The following is a 22907-nucleotide window of genomic DNA, read 5'->3' on the forward strand; positions in this document are numbered from 1 at the left end:
CAGAATGGAACTGCCCCATAGGCTTTCCAAGGCCATAAATCATTATAGAAGCAGACTGCCACACTCTTCTCCCAAGGAACAACTGGTGGGTTCAAACTGTCATCCTTTCGATTAGCTGCCAAGCACTTAACCACTGTGCCACCAGCGCTCCAGCAAAATCCTAGAAGCTTAGAACTATGGTATCTCATGAAGACCGTGTATCAATGTGGCTGGAAGACAGAGGCTGCAGGGTCTGCAAGCCATGTTGTTGTTATTGTTGTTGTTAGGCGCCATCAAGTCGGTCAGGGTCTGATCCTCAAATCTGCACATTGACAGACTCTCTTTTGATAGTGTATCTGGAGCAGTAGCCAAGAACAGTTTTGGGGTCAGACTCTTGTTAGGTGCCATCGAGTCAGTTCTGACTCATAGTGACCCTACGTATAATGGAACGAAACACTGCTCAGTCCTGCACCATCCTCAGAGTTGTTGCTATGTTTGAGCCCATTGTTGGGCCCACCGTGTCAATCCCTCTCACTGAGAGTCTTCTCCTTTTTCACTGACCCTCTACTTTACCAAGCATGATGTCCTTCTCCAGGGACTGGCTCCCCCGATAACATGTCCAAAGTATGTGAGACAAAGTCTTGCCATCCTTGCTTCTAAGGAGCATCCTGTCTGTATTTCTTCCAAGACACATTTGTTCATTCTTCTGGCAGTCCATGGTACATTCAGTATTCTTTGCCAACACCAGAATTCAAAAGCATCAATTCTTCTTCAGCTTTCCTTATTCCTTGTCCAGCTTTTGCATGCATGTGAGGCGATGGAAAATACCATAGCTTGGGCCAGGCACACCTTAGTCCTCAAAGAGACAACTTTGTTTTTTAACACCTGAAAGAGATCTTATGCAGCAGATTTGCCCAGTGCTGCTCAGTATAATAAATTTAATTTCTCCCTCCAGGACAAAGTTCAGGCAGGTTTGCTGCTCATTATAAAAGATTTGGTTTCCCCAAGCTCAGGGTTCTTCCAGTGTTGTGCAAACTCACCACATGAACAGCATCCACCTGGGCCCCTCTGTATTGCCCTCATGCGACTTGAGGAGCAAGAAGAACCGATATGAACATGAAGTATATGCTGCTTGCAGTGTCATGAGTAACAAAGTCCTTAAGAGCAATGAGTTGTTTCCACCAAAGAGCCTGAAGTAGGGAAATCTGAACTGGTTCCTGGCTTTAAAAGATTCTGATGCTGGTGGAGTAGACAGATACCTAAATAATCATGATGAATCATGAAAGGGGGAACGGGATAGTGGTTCAGAGCATGGTCTCTAGAGCCAAATGGCTTGGGTTCCAATACTGGTTTTGTATGTATTCTTTTGGGAAAATTACTTAACCCTTATGTTCTAATTTTTGTTATTTAAGAATAGGAATAAGGAACCCTGGTGACTCAGTGATTAAATGCTCAGCTGCTAACCAAAAGGTCATTGGTTTGAACCCACTAGCCACTCCATGGGAGAAAGATGTGGCAGTCTGCTTTTGTAAAGGTTACAGCGTTGGAAACCCTATGGGGCTGTTCTACTCTCTCCTACAGGGTCGCTATGAGTCAGAATCAACTTGACAGCAGAGGATTTTAGTTTATAAATGAGAATGAGAATAACAATTTCCTCATAAGGTAGCTGTCTGAGAATTAAGTGTGTGAAGTGCTTAGACCAGTGCCTGTCTATACCAGCGTTTGTTATGTTATTGTAATGGTGACCCAGGCTAAGATAGAGGTCAAGCCCAAACAGCAGAGGTAATCCATAGGAGAAAGACAGACCTGGAAGGCTGGGAGCGTCAAGGAGCTAATATTCCTTCAAGAGGACTCAAGGGAAAGGACATCAATCAGAGGAAATAGCATCAGCAAAAGCCTAAACCAAAATAAATAAATAAATAAAATAAACCCAAACCCACTGCCTTCGAGTCAATTCCGACTCATAGCGACCCTACAGGACAGAGTAGAGCTGCCTCACAGAGTTTCCAAAGAGCACCTGGCAGATTCAAACTGCTGACTTCTTGGGTAGCAGCCGTAGCGCTTAACCACTATGCCACCAGGGTTTCCGGCAAAAGCCTAGGAGCTTAAACATATGGTGTCTCATGAAGACCAAATATCAATGTGGCTGGAAGACTGTGAAGGAGTAAGTGGCCAGAGGTGAGGACAAATCCCTATGGAGAAATGAAAAATTAGTGGACAGATTTCTGGCTCCAGTGCTTTCACTTAATAGTTGTGGCTCTTTTTGAAAGTTTTGGTATCTGCAAAATGGGATAACGATAACATGTTCTTTCATAATTCCTTCATAATTTCATTGGGTTAATTTGTTGTTGTTAGGTGCCGTCGAGTCGGTTCCAACGCATAGCGACCCTATGCAGAACAGAACGAAACCCTGCCCAGTCCTGCACCATCCTTACAATCATTGTTATGCTCAAGCTCATTGTTGCAGCCACTGTGTCAATCCACCTCGTTGAGGATCTTCCTCTTTTCCGCTGACCCTGTACCCTGCCAAGCATGATGTCCTTCTCCAGGGACTGATCCCTCCTGACAACATGTCCAAAGTACGTAAGACACAGTCTCGCCATCCTTGCTTCTAAGGAGCATTCTGGCCGCACTTCTTCCAAGACAGATTTGTTCGCTCTTTTGGCAGTCCATGCTATATTCAATATTCTTCACCAACACCACAATTCAAAGGCGTCAGCTCTTCTTCTGTATTCCTTATTCATTGTCCGGTTTTCACATGCATATGATGTGATCGAAAATACCATGGATTGGGTCAGGCGCACTTCAGTCTTCAGGGTGACATCTTTCCTCTTCAACACTTTGAAGAGGTCCTTTGCAGCAGATTTGCCCAGTGTGATGCGTCTTTTGATTTCTTGACTGCTGCTTCCATAGCTATTGATTGTGGATCCAAGTAAAATGAAATCCTTGACAACTTCAATCTTTTCTCCGTTTATCATGATGTTGCTCATTGGTCCAGTTGTGAGGATTTTTGTTTTCTTTATGTTGAGGTGCAGTCCATACTGAAGGCTGTGGTCTTTGATCTTCATTAGTAAGTGCTTCAGGTCCTCTTCACTTTGAGCAAGCAAGGTTGAGTCATCTGCATAACACAGGTTGTTAATGAGTCTTCCTCCAATCCTGATGCCCCGTTCTTCTTCATACAGTCCAGCTTCTCGTATTATTTGTTCAACATACAGATTAAATAGGTGTGGTGAAAGAGTACAACCCTGATGCACATCTTTCCTGACTTTAAACCAATCAGTATCCCCTTGTTCTGTCCAAACAACTGCCTCTTGATCTATGTAAAGGTTCGTCATGAGCACAATTAAGTGCTCTGGAATTCCCATTCTTTGCAATGTTATCCATAGTTTGTTATGATCCACACAGTCGAACACCTTAGCATAGTCAACGAAACACAGGTAAACATCCTTCTGGTATTCTCTGCTTTCAGTCAGGATCCATCTAACATCAGCAGTGATATCCCTGGTTCCAAGTCCTCTTTTGAAACCGCATCAAATTATATAAAATACTTTGTAAAACACAGTAAGATGCTTTGCAAAGCAAGTGGCAATAAGCTTGTCCATATTTCTTATAACACATTTTACTCATTGAAGTTTGGGTTTCAGTGCCCATGTTTAATGTTGAAAGAACAGCAAGGAGTTAGTGTGGTTGAGTGGGGTAAACAAGGGGGAAATGGCGGGAGAGATGTTGACGGGGTAAGCCTTATAGAGCCTTTTGAGGAATGGCTAGGAATTTAGATGTATTCTAAGTAAGGCAGGGTATTATTTACCTATAGCTGCAACCATGGCAAAATAAAACACCTCAGAACTCAGAGGTATACAACGATAAGCATTCATTTCTTGCCTACGTACCTGTGAGTTGGTCGGTGTTCAGCTCATTTAGCTTGGTTTGGCTCCAGACTGTGGGCTGGGTTCGAGTCTATTTCTCTGCCTCTCTCATCTTGACCACCGGCTGGCAGAGGCTCATTCTTCTCTGGGCAAAGGCAAGAGAACAAAGGACAAGCCAACCCACATGCACGGTTAAAGAGCTATGTCTGCTCACATCCCATTGGTTAAAGCAAGTCACTTGCCTCAGTCATAGCATGGGGAAGTATAGCTCACTTTAGTGGGAGGAACTGTTAAGTCACACGGCAAAGGACACAAACATAGGGAAGGGTAAAGAATTTGGGCCATTAAATCCATCTCCGACATCTAAGGAGCCAGTGGAGAGTTTTGCAGAGAAGAAACGTGATTTGTTTGCATTTTAAAAGCACCTCTCTAGCTGCTGTGAGTAGAATAGGCCCTAGGAGGAAGAATGCAGGCAGGGAGACCTGTCAGGGGGCTATTGAGTATCCTTGCAAACCTTGGTTTTGTCAAACTTTGGAATTTCTCAGCTTCAGTGAGATGTAAAATGACGTCTCATGCTTGTTCTTAATTAGACTTTTATTCCAAGGCTAAGTACAGCAACAAGACAATGGGATGGTTACACTTATTTATGTTATGTTCAATTGTTCAGGCTTACTGTTTTTGGAGAGGCCAGTGAAGCACAGCTGTTCTAAGCACAGGTTTTGGGTCTGATAAATCTAGGTTTGAATCACAGCTCCTCTATATAGTAGCAGCATGATCATGGGCAAATTATTTAACTTGCCTGTGCCTTGGTTTTCTTTTTTTGTATAATGGGACTGATAATAATAGTATTGCCACTTCACTCGGAGGCTGGTAAGGAGATCTAATGAGATACTGTATGGAAAGTGCCATCAGGGCTTGGCACAGAACTGGCAGTTAACCCAAGGTAGCTGCTACTACAATAAATACAGGCAGACTTCAACAGTCAGCATTATTGCAGCCAGATTAAAGATTAAAAAAAAAACAACCTGTCAGAAAGATAGACGGCCACAGTGTCATAACTGTATCCTAGACAAGCTCCAGGTAGCTGTAGAAACAGTCCAACTGGGAAGGCAGTTTACCAGCATGGAAACCCGCCTGCAGGTAGAGGCTGAACCGAATGATTTAGTGTCTGTCTCTACAATGTTACAGTGTGACAGGCAGAAGCCGTTCTATCAGGAGTTCAGCGTATCATTATCCTTTGTCCAACGTCCTTCCTTGCGGGATATATGCTTGTCTGGTTAGCAAAGACTTAGCTGGTGACTGGGGGTACAATCTCACAAACAAAAAAACTAGTCTCCTGGAGAAACAAGAGCAGAGCTTAAAGTGAGCTGGGTATAGATAAATCAACAGAAATGAGACAAGGTGTGCTCTGGTTACGTAATCTTCCAATTGCTACCTGTCATTGAGCGACATAAATGGGGTTTCGTACCCAGGATGCGAGAGGGAACCCAAGTCACCCTTTGCGTGTGCACACCCTGTTCCCTGGATGCAAGTAATCAGGGGGAGACAGACGCCATCTTCCAGGCTTCCTCCTCAAGTGTAGAGAATAAGCATTTGCTACTTTTTAAAAATGCAGTAGATATTTATTCAAAACTATTTTGGAGCCTGAGAGTGCGTAAGATGTTAGGGGCTAAATGAACACAATTGCTGTCCCTGAGGCACTCGCTCGGGGCCAGAGGAGCCACAAGGGGGCGTGCTGCCTGAGCCCAGCAGCACTTCTAGCAGATGGAGTCCTGGAGGACAGCGCTGGGTTTAACTGCACTTTGTTGTTGTTGTTGGTTGCAGTCGAGTTGATTCCAACTCATAGCGGCCCCATGAGACAGAGTGGAACTGCCCCATAGGGTTTTCTAGGCTGTAATCTTCACAGGAACAGGTTGTCAGGTCTCTTTCCCATAAAGCCAGTGGGTGGGTTTGAACCACCAACCTTTCAGTTAGCAGCCAAGCACTTAACCATGCACCACCAGGGCTCCCTGTATACCTTAAAGTCAGGCCTAGGGCTCTATTGCGGGATCATAGACAATACTTTAACTTATCAGGAAGTGTCAGGGTGTGACTAAAAGGAAAACGGTTTTAGGGTCAGGGAGACTTTGTTTGAATCTTAGCTCTGCCTGACTTCTGAGCCTCGGTTTCCTCACTGGTAGCATGAAAATGCTAGTAGCGCTTTCTCCACGGGATTCATGTGAGAATCAAAAGGGGCTATGTGTCTGGCACAGGGTAAATGTCCGTGGAGGGGAGCTGTCAAGTATCCGTCAGTGTGAGAAAACACGCAGGAGAGGCTGTGAGCAGAAGGAGAGAGGTCCGCGCCAGGGCTCTGGGGCAGGCTGGCGGCGCAGGTCCAGGCTCTGCCTATTCTCAGCGTGACTTTCCTAGCTGGATTATACAGTGTCTCTAAGCTTCCGTTTCCTCGTGTTTGAAATGGGGAGGGTAAATGTACCTCCCTCCCAGGTTTGCTTTGATGACTGAATGGGGGAAAGACCTGAGAACAGAGCCTAGCACGTAGAACCAAGACCACTGCTGTGAAGTCGATTCTGATTTACAGAGACCCCATAAGTCAGAGTAGAACCCCATCCCAAAGAGTTGCTAAGGAGTGGCTGGTGGATTCGAACTGCCAACCTTTTGGTTAGCAGCCGTAGCTCACCGTAGCCCTTAATCACTGTGCCACCAGGGACCTAGCACACAGAAAGTGCTCAATAAACCTGGGCTCTCGCTAGCATGAGGTTGTCAGGGTGACATCAGGATCACTTCTTCTGAGAGTCAGTGGTTCCATTTCTGGGAAGGCCACACACATGGCATGTAGCACTGCTGATGAGAGCATGGAATTTGGCGCCGAAGCCTGAGTGCACATCCTGACTCTGCTTCTTGCTGCATGCCCACTGTAAGGCTCAGCTTCTTCATCTGTAAAATGGCCATATTACTAGTACTAATCAATCACACTGCTTTTTTTTCAGGGTTAAATGATATTATTCATATTAAGCACTTGCAGTTGGTACATGCAAAATGCTCAATACACATAAACCATTGCCTTAGAACTAACCTCTATTATTGACCAAGGATCACCGTTTGACATAAACTGTCCAAGGAAAGATACGGCAAGCCTTTCTAGTGGGTTTTGCTACTCGATAAAATCTGTGTTTTCTTTACTTTGACAACAAAAAAGCTTTAAAAATGAGCATTTCCTAACCCCCCTGCATCACACTAGCCCCGGAGAGGATGTGAGCCACCGAAGGTTCAAGGTTTTTAAGTAGCAGAGGAAGAAATCCAGGCCAGAGACCTGACAGGTCATGGCTGAAGTCACAAAGTCATTTCGTACTAGAGATGCTTAACCTCAGGGGCCCCTGAATGGAGCAGTTAAAAAGCCAGCGTGAAAACTACAAAGGAAACCTAGAACAGGAGATGTGGGGCACTGAACAGGGCAGGGCCCAGAGAGGCTCTTACCTGCTTTCCATTCGTTTTTAGGTGGTAGGCAGTTTAGGCTCATGGTTAAGAGCATGAGCAACGAAGTGAGATGGGGTCCACTTCCATTGTATTTATATTTTGAGAGCTTGGTCAAGTTGCTTAGCCTTTGTTGTTGTTGTATGCCGCTGAGTCAATTCCAATTCGTAGCAGCCCCATGTGACAGAATAGAACAGCCCCATAAGGTTTTCTAGGCTATAATCTTTATGGAAGCAGATCACCAGGTCTTTGTCCCGCTGAGCAACTGGGTATATTTGAACTGCCAACCTTTTGGTTAACAATTGAGTACTTCGCAGTTGAGTGCTTAACCTTCTGCACTGACAAGGCTCCTTCTGGTTCATCTTTACAAGCCTCAGTTTCTGCATCTAAAATACACCCAATGACAGCATCGACGTCAGAGGGCCATTTCAAGGACAGAATGAGATGCCGGTAGACTCAGGAGAGTCTCTGACAATTTGGGAATGGAGGATGGGCTCAGTAAATGGTTAACTTAGTTATTAGGAGGAACAACATGGAGCTGTGGGAAGGGTGAGAGGGAAACCATCTGATATAACTTCAGTGAATTCTTTGTTCACTGAGGTTTTTAATAAATCCGATCACCTGTCTTTCGCATTTTGAATAGAGGATTTTATGTGTATAGTTTTTAATGATGATTCATACTGGAGATTATAGATCTAAGTTATTCAGTGCATACTCTTTGAATCTGGTCACTTGCTCCATCATCTTGCACGTTTATCATTCTTATTATTTAGCTTTTCGCCACTGGAGTACCCAAGCTGGACTTTGAGACAGTGACTGTCTACTCCCTGATGATCTATGCCAAAGACAACCAAGGAACCACGGCATCACAGACCATTTTAATCCAGATTGCGGATGTGAACGAGCCACCTGCCTTCACCGGCTCCCTCTCTCAGAGAGACTAAGGTACAGAGCTCTCCCTTTGGGGTAAGACGCTCCAGTGGGAATGTATGTGTAGGCGTTGTTACCAGTTCACTATGTGCTTTCAGGATGTCGTGGCTGTAATAGGATAAAGGAAATAATAATGATGACGGCACTGATATACGACTGATGTTTACTGGGTCATAACTATGTTCTGGAGTCCTGGATGGTACATATAGTTAAGGTGCTAACTGAAAGGTTGGAGATTCAAGTCCACCCAGAGGTGTTTTGGAAGAAAGGCCTAGTGATCTGATTTTGAAAACAATCAGCCATTGAAAACCCTTTGGAGCCCAGTTCTACTCTGACACACATGGGTTTGCCATAAGTCAGAGTCAACTTGATGTCAACTGGTTAACTATATACCAGGCCCTGTTCTAAGAGCTTCAAATGAATTAGTTTATTCAGTGCTTGAAGCACTGGAGATGGGGTCTATTCTCACTCCTGTTGTAGAGATGAGGTACCAGACTTAAAAAGGCAAAGTAACTCGCTCAAGGTTAAAAATCGCTCATTGGTTTGAGTGGTTTCTGTGCTCTAAAATTAGTCTTTTATTTGTGTGCTCATCTAATTAACAGCGTGTCTGTGTAATTAAACTAGAGGCTTCATGAGGACAAGGATCGTCTGTTTTTTGCTCTCCCACTGGTTTTCACCGTTTCTGTGTCTTTCTCTCATTACTCTCTTTCTGATGTCTGTCTCTTTCTGTGAAGAGAAGTATTTAGTACTCACGTGTGGACAATCTATGTTCTAGATTATCAGCATAAACATTTGAGGTCCAGATGCTGGGTGGCTGCTAGCTGTGTGACCTGGGGGGAATTACTTACCCTGTCTGAGCCTCAGCTTCCTCATTGCTTAAACTGAGATATTAACCCTTTCTTGACGAGGCATCCATGAGATAATCTTTTAGTGTGCCATGGATACAGTCAGGGCTAATAATGTTACCTGCCCTCCTTTCCCTTCCCCAAGCAGATGATAGACTCCTCCAGGGCAGACAGAAGCTCAAATCACGCACTTCTGACTTCTAAAACAGTGACTCCACTGCCAGGGAGCTTGTGGATACCCCATAAGCTTTTGCTTATTGGAAGGCCAGGCCAGTCTCTTGGTCCAAACAAGGCTGCGGACTCCTTTGCTTGCCACAAATCCTGCTCCCTTGGCAAAATGGTGCAGTGGCTTCTGCTAGCAATGGGTCCTCCACTTAGGCACTTGGGGGTCTCAGGCTGCCCCAGCACTCCTGATCCCTGAGGGTGGTTTGACCACCAAATTTGCAAGTGTGTGGTCCTCACTGTTTTAAAAGCAGATGGGAAGAGAGCAAGCTTAAGAAGAAGACAGACATTACTAAAATAATCAGACAAAATTAATGCATGAGCTGTGTGGCTCTGAGCCAGGTATGCAGTCTTGCTAGACCTCACTTTCCTCATCAGTAAAATGGAAATAACAATAAAGTCAGCAATGATGTAGTCACCAATAATAATAAAGTCAAACAGGCTTAGCAATTAGTAAGCACCCAGAAGGTGGTTGGCATTATTACTGTTTACACTTATAGGTCTCTGCTCTGTACCTGACACAGGATAGACACTTGATAAATGGTGTCTATTATTGTTATTATTATTATTGGCTTCATGGGAGTCACCCTATAAAAACATCCGTGCCAAGAAAACACAATGCCATACGATTTATCTAAAGTCCAGAATTGGATGAGAGTTTCTCGGGCTTACAGTGATGACATCCACTGAAGCACATCTATTGTACATTTTCTGGCAGTTGCTGAAATTTACATCCTCGAAGACACTGCTCCGGGCACAGTCATTTACACAGCAGCGGCTGAGGACCCGGAGGATGCTGTTTTGGAGGTAATTTATGGTTTGGGTCAGAGAATATCACTGCCTGGTGGTTTTATGTGTACCCACATATAAAGCCACGGAGACGATAAGGCCAATTATAGTCACAGTTCAGGTTCCAAGCGTACTTTTTCCTCAATTATCAGGACATTTCAGGTGAAAATGACAGAGGGCTGGGCTCTCTAGGTAATTGCTCCCCTTCTGGTGCATTCCATCCTTTGCAGGCAGGCCCGATCTAATCCTCAGGTAACTTTTGACAAAAGATGCCAAGCCATTTCATTTTGTTCTTAGGGATGTTGGCTGCACACACTGTAGAGAAACAATGCAGCTTTCTAGGAGAGTTAGTTTGTATTTCAAAACTCTAGGTCTTGGCCTCAGCCTTTATAACGTCCCCGGAATGCAGTTTGTTTTCAGGATCTCCATCTTCCAGTTATAGACACCATAGGACAGGGAGGAAGCCATGGACATGGTGCCAAGAGGCTTGAGTTTACATCCCAACTTCACTATTGCAAATTGCTTACCAATTCTGCTTTTCTGTTTCAACCATAAAATTAGGGAAATGATACTCGCTTTGTCTTCTCAAACGTGAAGATGAAAGTAGTTTTCCAACTGTGAAACATCCTGCAAATGACAGGAGTTATCCTGATGTCTTAATTTTTGATGACTTACCGAGTGATTGTGCCGTTATCAAGCTGTAACATTTTTAGCTAATGGATTGATGGTCTCGAATATGAGGCCTATAATTTTTAAATGTTGTATTGCTTTTCTAAACTGGATCACATTTACCTTTAAACGATCAGTGGTCACGAGTATCTGAGGCGTTGCGCACATGCTTTTTAAAAGGATTGAATACACTCACGTAATTACACAAAGGAACACTGCTGCTCTCAGTCTCCCCCACACACAGTTGTCTTGCCCTCCTCCCAGGAGCACAATACCACATCCCGGATGGGACTGGAAAGGTCACAGCTTCTTTTACAACATGCAATTAAATCACCTATTGCTCCGAATCAACACGTTCAAGATTATAGCATTGAATCCAGTACTGAGCCGCTCCAGCCACATGGGATTCAGATATCGTATTGCAATTGCTTCCGTCATGTTTCCCATGGCAGATCACCCACCATGTTGACATTTTAGGGTGGAAAGCACATCACAGTCCAGTTGGGCTTAGCTGCAACTGTAACATGCAATCAAAATGACTTACTAGCCAATTAACACAAGTAATTCATTTCTAATGAAGGAGTCCTAAATACTTGCTCATACAGAGTAAATGCTTCTGGCCCTGGCCCCATACTTTTCTCAGAAGAGAATCAGCCCCTCAGCCATATTTGGAAGGCCCATGCAATGATCTTTGTGAATTTTACCAAACATGGCCTGAGGTTTCAATGGTGACACAGGCTGTGGAAACTTGCATTAGCCTCCTACTCACAGACTTCTGCCCCAGTAGACAAGACCACATGTGTTGGTCACGTATTTACGACTGGGCAGCCACCTTCATTTTTCTGAGCCTATATATTAAGTCAGAGAAAAGCTGCTTCTAATATGGGGAAGATATTCTTTGGGGCCTGATATATGATGACGATAATAATAACAATAACTGTTAAGTGTTTGTCATGTGATAGACACATTATAAAAAAAAAAAAACCTTTTTTTGGTTTTTATGTTAGCCCCTGAAGTACTCATGCTACTATCTACTGTGATATTACTTAATGGGTTGATAGAATATCATGTATTTGATTTCTAGATGAAGAAGATGACGCTAATAGAGATGATATAAATTGCCTGAACAATAAGTAGTGGAGCTGGGATTCAGACCTATGTCCATCTTGTTCTAAAGCCTTGAGTTTCTATCATGCCAACAAGTCCCAAAATGTATCCCACAATACACAAGTCCCACTAGATGTTCCATGAGAAAAAGGAAAGATGATTTAGGGAAATGTTGTCTACGTGTCTCCCCTGAATTCATAATACACAGCATATTAAATTCACTGAGGAGGGACTTATCCAGAAGAGAGGTGCTTGTTTAATCATCTTTATTCTGATTATTTGCTCATAGCCCTTTTTTTCCCTCAGTGTAACACTTGTTAACATTTCATGTAATCCCTAACTAGTGTTCCACAAAGTGGAAAGGCTGCATTGGACTCCGCCGTAAGATTGACGTAACATGACCTATCTTTGGGGTTATCACATTATGAAAGATGAAATTCCAGTTTAGTACCTAGCACACAGTAATTGTGGAATAAACATTAATGTAACAGTCATGGATTTTATCCACGTCTAGACCCACTGATTGGAAACCCTGTTGGCATAGTGGTTAAGAGCAACAGCTACTAACCAAAAGGTCAGCAGTTCGAATCCACCAGGCACTCCTTGGAAACCCTGTGGGGTAGTTCTACTCTGTCCTATAAGGTCGCTTTGAGTTGGCATCAACTCAACAGCAACGTGCGCTTAGATCCAAGGAAGTTCTAGGACTAGGGCTTTTCATGCTGCTCCACCATTGCTGCTGTCCTTATAAAGCAACTCTCATACTCTAGCTTAGGGGGTGTTCTGAACTTTAGAAAAAATGGGACCTCTCATCCTTACAACAACAAAAAATAAGTTGAACAAACTGAAAATCATGACATTTTGTGGACCATTCAGGGCTTTTCAGAGCTTGCAGGGCAAGCCACCACCTCAAAATTTGCAGATACAGGTGGATCCAGAGAGTCACAGCTGAGCTCTGCTTATCTGTAGCAGAAGCTGCTGGATCCATAAACTGGTAGGAACACTTAAATGGTTGTTGTTGTTAGGTGCCATTGAGTCGGTTCTGGCTCATAGCGACCCTATGAACCATGGAACGAAACACTGCCTGGTCCTGCGCCATCCTTACAATTGTTATGCTTGAGCCCATTGTTGCAGCCACTGTGTCAATCCATCTCATTGAGGGTCTTCCTCTTTTCAGCTGACCCTGTACTTTACCAAGCATGATGTCCTTCTCCAGGGACTGATCCCTCCTGACAACAAGTCCAATATGTATAAGAGTTTCAGCATCCTTACTTCTAAGGAGCATTCTTCTAAGACGGATTTGTTCATCCTTTCGGCAGTCCATGGTATATTCAATATTCTTCACTAACACTACAATTCAAAGCTGTCAGTTCTTCTTCAGTCTTCCTTATTCCTTGTCCAGCTTTCACATGCATGTGATGCTTTGAAAATACCATGGCTTGGGTCAGGCGCACCTTAGTCTTCAAGGTGACATCTTTGCTTTCCAACACTTTAAAGAGGTCCTTTGCAGCAGATTTACCCAATGCAATGTGTCTTTTGATTTCTTGACTGCTGCTTCCATGGCTGTTGATTGTGGATCCAAGTAAAATGAAATCCCTGACAACTTCACTTAAATGGTAATTCTGACAAAATGCAGGAGTCTGAGTGTGGACTGGTGTGAGAGTGAGAAAATCCCAAGGGTCAAAGTGTTAAGAAATCCCTCCACACTTTTGTGGGTTTTACATCCAGGAACTCCACCAGGTTCTCACAGTGAAGACCCAAGATATGTTGTGGCTCTGGGAGAAAGAGAGGAAGAGACTCATTGTGAAATAAGCCCAGGATCTTCTTCATGAAAAACATCCACTCTCCAGGGGAAAGGACTTTTCGTGAGCCTTATCCCATTTGGGAAAGGACACCACACCACACCAACAGGGTTCCTGCATAACAAGAGTGGATTACAGCAGAAGAGACTACAAGACAGACTCTCATTGAGGAGGAGTACTAAGGGACACCCCAAATCAAGGGGGGAAACAAAAAATAAGGACACTAGAATAATTTGAAGCCCCTGGAACCTACAGCTACAGCAAACATTAAACACAACCCAACTCCTAGCCAGATTAACATAAATTCTCAGTCCTTCTTACCTGATATAACCTGTTATATAACAAAATAATAAAAAAATTACAAGGCATGACAAAAGGCAAGAAAATAATACAGTGTGAAGAGACAAAGCAAGCATTTGCACCAGACTCAGTTATAACACGAATGTTAAAATTTAAAATCAGACAGGGAATTTAAAGCAACAGTGAGCTCAAGCATAACACCGATTGTAAGGATGGCACAGGACCGTGCAGTGTTTCATTCTGTTGTGCATGGGGCCGCTATGAGTTCAAACTGACTTGATGGCACCTAACAATGACAACAACAACAACGTGATTTATATTTTAATGGCTGTGATGAAAAAAGTAGACAACATTCAAGAACAGATCGATAATGTAACATAGAGATGAAAACTCTAAGAAAGAATTGAAAGGAAATTCTAGAATCAAAAACACTGTAACAGAAATGAAGAATGCCTCTAATGAACTCATTGATAGACTGGACATGGCCATAGAAAGAATCAGTGAGCTTGAAGACAGGTCAATAGAAATTTTCCAGACTTAAATCCAAAGAGAAAAAAGAGAGAAAAAACAACAAGAGCAGAACATTTAAGAACTTTGGAACAATGTAAAAAGATAAAACATACATGTAATTGGAATACCAGAAGGAGAAGAAAGGCCAGAAGAAATATTTGAAGTAATAATGGGCAAGAACTTTCCAAAATTAATGACAGACATTAGTTTTAGGAAGCTTAGAGAACACTAAGCAGGATAAATACTGAAATGAACAATCACACACACACACACACACACCCACAAACCAAACCCATTGCGGTTGAATCGATTCCTACTCATAGCGACCCTATTCTTATTCATACTGAAGGACACTAAAAACAAAGAGAAACTTAAAAGAAACCAGAGGAACAAAAGTTTACCTATAAGAAATAAGGATAAGGATTATAACAAACTTCTTATGAGAAACCATGCAAATGGGAAGAGAGTAGAGTGAAATATTTAAAGGACTGGAAAAATAAAGGAAAAAATTCTCCAACCTAGAATTCTGTATCCAGTAAAATTATCCTTCAAAAGCAAAGGAGAAATATAGACTTTCTTAGACAAACAAAAACTGAAAGAGTTCATCATTAGAATACCTGCCCTGCAGGAGAAGGAAAATAATATAGATCAGAAACTCAAATCTACATAAAGAAAGGAAAAGCATTAGAGAAGGAATAAATGAAGGTCAAAATAAAACTTCTAATTTTTAATTGACTTCAAAGATAGCTTTATTTAATAGTGAGAATGTATTTGGTGATTATAGCATATGGATAAGTGAAATAATGACAGCAAGGTCATAAAGAATTGGAGGGAGGAATTGGTAATACTCTGCTGTAAGGTACCTGCACTACTCATGATGCAATATAATGTTATTGGAGAGTAGACTTAGATTAGTTAAAATATATATATTGGAAACTCTAAGGCACTGACTAAAAAAATGGAAAAAAAAATTAAGAAGAAGTATAGTTGATGTCTTAGGCTGGCTTCTCTAGAGAGCCAAAACCAGTAAAGCATATAAATATACATATATATAGAGAGAGGGAGAAAGAGGTTTATATCGAGGAAACAGCTCATGTGACTGTAAAGGCTGAAATGTCCCAAGTCTGTGCAACAGGATAGAAGCTTCTCCTCATGATCGTTGCCCTAGGGACCGGCAAACCCAAGATGGGCAGGTTGGAGAGCAGGGCTTTAGCTCACAGGCTGTTGTTGTTGTTAGGTGCTGTCGAGTCGGTTCCAACTCATAGCGACCCTATGCACAGCAGAATGAAACACTGTCTGGTCCTGCGCCATCCTGACAATTGTTGTTATGCTTGAGCTCATTGTTGCAGCCACTGTGTCAGTCCACCTCGTTGAGGGTCTTCCTCTTTCCTGCTAACCCTGTACTTTGCCAAGCATGAAGTCCTTCTGCAGGGACTGATCCCTCCTGACGACATGTCCAAACTATGTAAGACCCAGTCTTGCCATCCTTGCTTCTGAGGAGCATTCTGGTTGTACTTCTTTGAAGACAGATTTGTTCGCTCTTTTGGCAGTCCATGGTATATTCAATATTCTTCACTGACACCACAATTCAAAGGCATCAACTCTTCTTCAGTCTTCCTTATTCATTGTCCAGTTTTCAGGTGCATATGATGTGAATGAAAATACCACGACTTGGGTCAGGCGCACCTTAGTCTTCAAGATGACATCTTTGCTCTTCAGCACTTTAAAGAGGTCCTTTGCAGCAGATTTACCCAATGCAATGCCTCTTTTGATTTCTTGACTACTGCTTCCATGGCTGTTGATTGTGGATCCAAGTAAAATGAAATCCTTCACAACTTTAATCTTTTCTCCGTTTATCATGATGTTGATCATTGGTCCAGTCGTGAGGATTTTTGTTTTCTTTATGTTGAAGTTCAATCTATACTGAAGGCTGTGGTCTTTGATCTTCATTAGTAAGTGCTTCAGGTCCTCTTCGCTTTCAGCAAGCAAGGGTGAGTCATCTGCATAACGCAGGTTGTTAATGAGTCTTCCTCCAATCCGGATGCCCCGTTCTTCATATAGTCCAGCTTCTCGTATTATTTGTTCAGCATACAGATTAAATAGATATGGTGAAAGAGTACAACCCTGATGCACACCTTTCCTGACTTTAAACCAATCAGTATCTCCTTGTTCTGTCTGAACAACTGCCTCTTGATCTATGTAAAGATTCCTCATGAACACAATTAAGTGTTCTGGAATTCCCTTTCTTCCCAATGTTATCCATAATTTGTTATGATCCGCACAGTCAAATGCCTTTGCATAGTCAATAAAACACAGGTAAACCTCCTTCTGGTATTCTCTGCTGTTAGCCAGGATCCATCTGACATCAGCAATGATATCCCTGGTTCTACATTCTTTTCTGAAACTGGCCTGGATTTCTGGCAGTTCCCTGTCTATGTAATGGTGCAGCCATTTTTGAATGATCTTCAGCAAAATTTTGCTTGCGTGTGATATTAATGATATTGTTCTATAATTTCCACATTCAGTTGGATCACCTTTCCTGGGAATAGACATAAATATGGATCTCTTCCAGTCAGTTGGCCAGGAAGCTGTCTTCCATATTTCTTGGCATAGAAGAGTGAGCACCTCCAGAGCTGCATCTGTTTGTTGAAACATCTCAATTGATATTCCATCAATTCCTGGAGCCTTGTTTTTTGCCAGTGCCTTCAGAGCAGCTTGAACTTCTTCCTTCAGTACCTTTGGTTCCCGATCATATGCTACCTCTTGAAATGGTTGAACATTGACTAATTCTTTTTGATGTAATGACTCTGTGTATTCCTTCCATCTTCTTTTGATGCTTCCTGCGTCATTTAATATTTTCCTCATAGAATCCTTCACTACTGCAACTCAGGGCTTGAATTTTTTCTTCAAGATTGGCAGGCAAGACCTCAAGGCTTCCCCTGATTCACGTTGCCATAGGAGCCGGGGAACCCAAGATCAGCAGGTTGAAGAGCAGGATTCTCGCTCAAAGGCTCTGAAGACTGACGAAACCCAAGAATGGAAGGTAAGCTGCTAGCTCAAGTCCAAAGAACCAGAGGTCAGACAAATAAGAGGTAGCTGTAGGATCCAGAGAGGGCAAAATCCAGAACATCCAATTACATTTGGATGCAGGCTACATGCCCAAGGAAATTCCCTTTCAACTGATTGGCTACTCACAGCAGATCCCATCATGGGGGTGATCACTATAAACACTGAGAATCATGGCCCAGCCAAGTTGACACACAATCTTAATCATCACAGTTGATATGCTAAGTGAGGATGAAAAATGGAATCACCTAAAATGCTCAATTAAAACCGAAAGAGGGGGAAAAGAAACAGAGAACAACTGAAATGAACAGAAAACAGTCACAAACATTGTAGATATTAATTCAGCTAATGTAAATGGTCTAAACGCACCAATTAAAAGACGGAGATTGTCAGAGTGGATTAAAAACACAAAAAAATGACAACAAAAACAAACAAACAAAAAACCAAGACCAAACTATATGCTATCTACAACCCCATTTTAAATATAAAGACACAGACAGATTAAAAGGAAAGGGAAGGAGAAAACTTTACCATGCCGACACTAATCAAAGGGTAGCTGGGGCAGCTCTATTAATTTCAGACAAAAACTACAGGTGGGCAGCCAAAGAATGTCCAGAAGGAGGAAGTCAGCAATATCTTGGGTCCAGGTGGCTGTTCTGCTGCATAATTAGAAGCAGGCTGGAGATAGAAGGCCCACCTCCTAACCCTTATCCCAGTAATGAGGTCGCCAGTTGACAGACAGTGATGGTCATTAAGGCTGGCCCTGCTCCTCTTCATGGTTGTCTTTCAGATTCCTCCCAGGGTCTTCTCAGCTCTGTACCTCAGCCCTCCATGTCACATTTGATCCTCCTCAGCCCACGTGACCTTCTCAGCCTTTCTGGCTCAGTGGTTTTGGTAGTGGTAGTGGTCAGGGTGTAGGTAGCACATGTCTTTTTTGGGGAGTCTAAATGCATTACAGTAGTCCCCCTTATTCACAGGGAATAACTTCCAAGACCTCCTGTGAATGCCTAAAACCAGGGACAGTACTGAACCCTATATATACTATGATTTGCCCATACATACATACCTATGATAAAGTTTAAATTATAAATCAGGCACAGTAAGAGATTAACAACAATAACAAATAAGGAAATAGAACAATTATAACAATATACTATAATAACAGTTACGTCAATGACGGAGTGGGATGGCGTGAGATTTCATCATGCTACTACTCATTTAATATTTTCGAACCATTGCTGACCTTGGGTAACTTACACTGTGGAAGCCAAACTATGTATGCGGGGGTGGAGGGCGCTACTGTATCTGTGTACTGCTCTGCTTAATCCTGCTGGGGGGGGGGCTACTGTATCTGCTTACTGCTCTGTTTAATCTTGCTTAAAAAGTCCTACTTATTGAGGCAATATAGATAAAAAAAAAGTCTTTGCTTCTGACTAATTGTCATGAACAAGAAATGATGGGAAAGAATTATCTTTCTCAACATTTGTTTTGATTTTTCCTTTCTTAGTTGTGAGATGAAAGCTATTTCCTAAAATTTACATTTCAAACCAGTGTATTGTGCCTTGGTGTATCTATCAAACCAGTTAATTAGCACCTTGTGAAAATAAGCCCAGACTTTGAGGACGGGCAGCATGGTGGGCCACGGAGAAGGATGAGAGTGGGGTGGGGGCTATGTCCATGACATAAGGTTTGATGCCTCAATTTCGAGGCAAAGTATCTCCTTCAAGGTACTCCAAAGTTAGTGACATACATTTCATTCCATCAATAAACTTTTATTTTCTTTTGGGCATTATGTAATAGGCTAAAGAAGCAATTACTAAGTTGACATTCTAATAACTTGGTGAGATTTTTTAAAATTCCATTCAAGAACAGTTTCTGAAAGATTCATGGTAGCAGGCCGCAGATTGTAGATGGGGCAAACAATATTTTCCACTCAGTCAACTGTATTGACTGAAGGCTGACAATGATTAGATTTTTATGGGAAAGTGATATTTGGAAATTCTAAGAGGCATAATTAGTGATGGAATCATCAAAAGACCCAACAATTACATGGCAGCAGAGCTTATAATTATGGGCCTGAGGATTTTAATTATATACTCCTATTTTATAACTCAGCTGTAAAACAAACATTAAAATGGAGAGAAAGATGAGTCTATTGAGTTAGAAACCAGAATATGTAAATTTTTGCTTTATAATTTGGGGTAGCAATCTGAGTTTTAACGGGATTGCTTTTAAGTATAATCATTTTAGGAAAAGGCCCATGTTGTCATTTTAATAGTGCCTACATTTTAAATTTTTTACAAGTTTTACATGTGAGGAGAAAACACATCGAATAGATGAAATGTATCCAGCTGTTGGAAGTTTTAGGTCATGTCATTCTGTATATATTTTAGGCAAAATTAATAAATAAGAGGCTATTTCTTCCTTATTGTGAGCCTTAATCACTCAGGTATGTTAGGATTCTTGTGGTTGCAACTAAGAGGAAACTTGATCCAAGTGGAATTTATGGCTGCAATAGCTGAAAAGATAATACTGACTTCTGTGTGAAAAAATTTGCTGTAAAGAGGCAAAAGTGGAGACAGGGAGACAAATTAGAGGTGACTACAGCAGTCATGTGAGAGATGACAGTGGCTTGGTCTGAGGTGGGAACACATGTGGTGGTGAGAAGTGACATTTTACATATTTTTCAACATTTTGTTATGAAAATTTTCAAGCATACAGAAAACTTAAGAGTCAAAAGTTAAAAGGTGAACACCTATAGGCCCAACACTAGCTTCTGTGATTCATATCTTGCTATATCTGCTTTATCACCCAGTTATCCATCCTTCATCCATCAATCCCTCCTATTTTATTTATGCATGTCCAAGTAAATTGCAGACATAGCTCTTTTCACTCCTAAGCACTTTGGCAGCTTGCATGTATTTGGAAGGTAATATTGACAGATTTATGAGCAAATTGGATGTGGGGTATAAAGGAGAGAGAGGAATCAAGAGGCTTCTGGGTTTTTAGCTTGAGCAACTCCTTGAAGAGGAGGAGGGATGAGGAGGAAATTGAAGTGTTTTGCTTTGTACCTGTAAGATAAAGAAGCCAGTTAGATAGCCAGGCAGCGTGGGCAGGATTAAAAAGCCTAGAGCTCAGCAGAGACGGGGGCTGGAGCAGCAGTTCGGAGTCACCAGCTTGTACATGGTATTTAAAGCCTGGGACTAATAAGATGACCTAGGCAATAAGCGTGGATATGACAGAAAAGGACGAAGGATGGAGCCTGGGGTGCCCCAACATTTGAAGGTTAGAAAAGGAGGGACATTGAGAAAATGAGACTGAACAGGACCAGTGACAAAACAAAATCAGGAGGGGAGTGTCTCCTAGAACAAGGGAAGACGTCTTTTAAGAAGGAGGGATTCATCACGTGCCCCTGGGTGGTTGCGATTGATGAAAACTGAGATTACTCATCACTGAATTTGGCAATATGTTAATTGATAGAACTCGGATAAGCACCTGGTACATAGCAGGTGTTCCGTGAGTGAATGAATGGAGATCTTTGATGACCTTAGTAAGTGGAGTTGTTCAGTGGAGTGGTGAGGATGAGCGATTGGAGAAGCTTCCAGGGAACGAGAGGTGAGCAGAGGCTGCTTGCAAAATGTTTTCCTAAGAAGCAGGGCAGAGAAGTTGGCCAGCAGCTGGAGAAGGATACACGGTCAAGGCGAGTTTTCGGTTTTGAATGATGAGAAACATCATAGCATGTTTTATGCGGATGGGAACAATCAGTGGAGAGGAGAAATGTAATAACGCAGAAGGGAATGACACTGCTTGCTGGAGCAGTGGTCTTGGGTGGGCAGTGGGGGATAGCATGCAGTTCAGGGGGAATGACACTGCTTGCTGGAGCAGTGGTCTTGGGTGGGCAGTGGGGGATAGCATGCAGTTCAGGGGGAATGACACTGCTTGCTGGAGCAGTGGTCTTGGGTGGGCAGTGGGGGATAGCACGCAGTTCAGGGGGAATGACACTGCTTGCTGGAGCAGTGGTCTTGGGTGGGCAGTGGGGGATAGCATGCAGTTCAGGAGTGGCGGGTTTGACGTTAGACGCACTTTGTTCTTCTACAGTAACAGGGAGGAAGACAGGGTGTGAAGGGACAGATGCCAAGTTGCTCAGTAGAGCTAGTGGTTGCCCACGCATTCTCTTACCCACTTGACAATCACTTATTGAGCGCTGACTAGTGCCAAGCAGTATTCCAGGAAGTGGGGCTCTAGAAGCAAAAGAAACAGTCAAAAATCCCTGTCCTCATGAAGTCTATTCTAGCAGCAGGAGGATAGACACACACACACACGTGTATTGTTGTGAGTTGCCTTTGAGTTGTTTCCAATTCATGGTGACTCCATGCATGCAGAGAAGAATGGCTCCATTAGGTTTTTAAGGCTGGGACATTTTGGAAGCAGATTGTCAGGTCTGTCTCCTGAGGTGCCACTTGGTGGTCTTGGTGGGTTCAAACCACCAACTTTACAGCTAATGGTTAAGCACGTGACCATTTCAGTCACCCAGGAATTGCCCTACACACACACACACACACACACATTATATACATATGTATAAGATCTCTTCTGTGGAGTCCCTGGGGGTTATGAACTGTGGACATGCTCAACTACTACCCAGAAGGTTGGAGGTTTGAGTCCATTTAGAGGGGGTTCACAAGAAAGCCCTGGCGATCTGCTTCTGCAGACTTAGTCACTGAAGGACCTGCAGGCACAGTTCTACTCTGACACACGTGGGGCTGCCGTGAAGGACCTGCAGGGTACAGTTCTACTCTGACACACGTGGGGCTGCCATGAAGGACCTGCAGGGCACAGTTCTACTCTGACACACGTGGGGTTGCCGTGAAGGACCTGCAGGGCACAGTTCTACTCTGACACACGTGGGGTTGCCATGAAGGACCTGCAGGGCACAGTTCTACTCTGACACACGTGGGGCTGCCATGAAGGACCTGCGGGCACAGTTCTACTCTGACACACGTGGGGCTGCCATGAAGGACCTGCAGGGAACAGTTCTACTCTGACACACGTGGGGCTGCCATGAAGGACCTGCAGGGCACAGTTCTACTCTGACACACGTGGGGCTGCCATGAAGGACCTGCAGGGCACAGTTCTACTCTGACACACGTGGGGCTGCCATGAAGGACCTGCGGGCACAGTTCTACTCTGACACACGTGGGGCTGCCATGAAGGACCTGCAGGGAACAGTTCTACTCTGACACACGTGGGGCTGCCATGAAGGACCTGCAGGCACAGTTCTACTCTGACACACGTGGGGCTGCCATGAAGGACCTGCAGGCACAGTTCTACTCTGACACACGTGGGGTTGCCAT

At 43.1% G+C, this 22907-nt stretch overlaps 1 long non-coding RNA gene across 1 annotated transcript in view; it reads left to right on the plus strand.

Annotated features, from left to right (window-relative positions):
• The first annotated feature begins 1889 nt into the window (after positions 1 to 1889).
• Positions 1890 to 22907, plus strand: part of LOC111750619 (uncharacterized) — a 29669-nt gene continuing 8651 nt past the window's right edge. The window contains exons 1-4 of the long non-coding RNA XR_002785729.2: positions 1890 to 2558; positions 8090 to 8261; positions 10032 to 10120; positions 17399 to 17530. This is a non-coding gene — a long non-coding RNA (uncharacterized LOC111750619). The remainder of the gene's footprint in view (positions 2559 to 8089; positions 8262 to 10031; positions 10121 to 17398; positions 17531 to 22907) is intronic.

Source organism: Loxodonta africana, chromosome 22 (genome assembly GCF_030014295.1).
Source record: "Loxodonta africana isolate mLoxAfr1 chromosome 22, mLoxAfr1.hap2, whole genome shotgun sequence".
NCBI classification, from domain to species: domain Eukaryota; kingdom Metazoa; phylum Chordata; class Mammalia; order Proboscidea; family Elephantidae; genus Loxodonta; species Loxodonta africana.